Consider the following 2,466-nt stretch of genomic DNA (forward strand, 5'->3'; position numbering starts at 1 on the left):
TGTTCCACTAGATGCCACTTATTTCTACACACTGCACCTTTAAATCACGATGGTAGAGGCTCAGTGGTTGATGACTTGTCAGCCATCAGCAATGAATGATGACATCACCAATCGGCCCAACCCTACTCAGAGTATCATCTCAGACAACATGAAGGGAGGTGCTGAGTTAAAAACCTGTTTAGACTGACAGTCAGCTGCGGCCCTGCAGCACTTGCAGCAGCTGCAGCTTGTCCGAGGAGATCTAACCATGTCCTGACATGTCGTACTGCTCCAGAGGAAACTAGTCTACTCTCTGTTCCCACAGAACACCACACTACTGCAGAGAGACTTAAACACCAGATACGAACCATGTGAGCATAAAGCATAACCTTTGCACCTTATAACTAGATAGACTCACAGGTCAGTCTCTTAATGCTTCGCTCACTGAGACTAGGACAATCTCCCAGGTTTCATTGTTAAAACTGGATGGAAACAATTAGTTTAAAAAAAAAACCCTGAATCGTAGAATAATTCCCAGTAAAGCCTGTCCCTAACAAAATGTAAGGGGCCTCCGTAAGTCTCTGTTTAGCCTCTACTACGGCGCGGATTACAACACACCAGATACAGTCTATGCAACACACATATGAACACGTGCGAGCCTACTTTCACTACTACTATCCTACTAGTACAAGCTACATTTGTTTTTATTTGTTTCTTCTCAGGAGGGGTGGGGGGTCAGGCAATGGTAGGGGAAACACTGCATATAACATGAAGACGTGTGGTTTTGGGGGGAGGGGGGTTGTTTTGTTTTGGTTTTATGACTTTAAACCTCAAGTAAATTTCTCTTCCACTTGCCCTACAAATAAATCCACTTGTCCTGGACAAGCCTTAATGTTGAGCCCTGCATTTAAACTTTCACTAGTTCTGCTCAAGCACTCATAGCTCTCTCCTTCTTTTAGCTTTCTCACTAATCACACAGTTACATACACTGTTCAGATCTGCCAGTTACTTTAGCTTAGCAGTTAGCGATGGCTTCTCTCTCTCCCTCTCACTCTACTGCTCTCACTTGCTTGTTGTGTCTTATGTTTAGCTATTCCCCTGCCTCCTTTAGTGATAATGGTACATGTAATAAAAGTAGTTTATTTGCTGTGATGCATGCAAGGCTCAGTGAATTAGAAGCACAGCTCTACACCATGAAAACCCAACTATCAGCTGCTGTAGTTAGCCAGGCCCCAGTAGCCCAGCATAGCCCCTGCAATAGCTTCTCTCTCTCCCTCTCTGTTGAATTATATTGAACATTTATCGAACATTTGCTCCATTGCTATTGAGGAAAATTATATCGAGATAGTTATTGTTTTATCACACAGCCCTAGAGCAGGGTGTCAAACCTCAATACTTTTCCAGTAATGACTGAAATGTGTCGCAGCACTGTGGATCATAAACTGAAAGTTGACATCAAATGTCTGTTCAGATTCATTATCTTGTTGACTTATTCTTTGATCAGATAGTTTGATCAGTTTAAATAATCATTTTGCCAGTTTTGACAACTTTGGAATTTTTTGTTCAATAAAAAAGGCTTTTATAGAAAAGCATCTTTATATTTATTTCTCAATGTAAGGTATCAAAAGATGTATTGTTTTAGTATCAGTGCTGAAGTTCTGGTCCCCACCAGTAGTCAGGACAGTAGAGGGCACCTAGAGGGACCATGATAGACTGTAGTGATTTAAAAAAAAAAAAAAAAAAAGGCTCATACCATAGCTCTACGAACATACTTCTAGTTGTTTGCTTGGGAGGGTTGCGCTACCAATTTGTGATCATACCTAGCTCTTATTCCTTTTTGGTTTGAATCCTGTAAGTTCATAATAAATGTAAAGAAAGTCATGTATCCTATTGGCACTAGTATTTAAAAAAAAATCCATTTGAAAATCTGAACTGCAGGGATTCTTTCCCGAGACTGTGTTCTTGTTCCTCTAGATTATCCGACAGAGCCCACTGATGACAGAATAATCTTGTCATCTCAACACAAACTACCTTCTAGGGATAATTAAATATTAACATGTGAACACCAGAATGCAACAGTCTGTATTATAGTCTTATAATAATCCTGGAGGTAGTGAAATTGTGTGTCATAAAGTTGAAAACCACAACAGAATAATTATGTTTGTTAACGATAAAGAGCCAATTTCACTCCTTTGGTGTCACAACATCACTATTTCATAATCATTAGAAAACAAAACATCCAAATATTTCCACCCTTGTGTGACAGACAGATGCTGTAATGATGTAACATAAAGACTAGTTAAGGGTCAGCTGTTATTACAGTGTACCTGTGTGTGTCTGTGTTCCAGGTGACCTCCTGCCTGCTGACTGCATCCTGATTGTGGGCAACAAGATCATGGTTCATGAGAGCTCTATGACTGGAGTGTTGAATCATGCCAAGAAGAGTATGGACAAAGACTCCATGATGCTTTCAGGTGCTTCACTCTG

This window comes from Thunnus albacares, chromosome 4, assembly GCF_914725855.1.
Source record: "Thunnus albacares chromosome 4, fThuAlb1.1, whole genome shotgun sequence".
In the NCBI taxonomy this organism is placed as follows: domain Eukaryota; kingdom Metazoa; phylum Chordata; class Actinopteri; order Scombriformes; family Scombridae; genus Thunnus; species Thunnus albacares.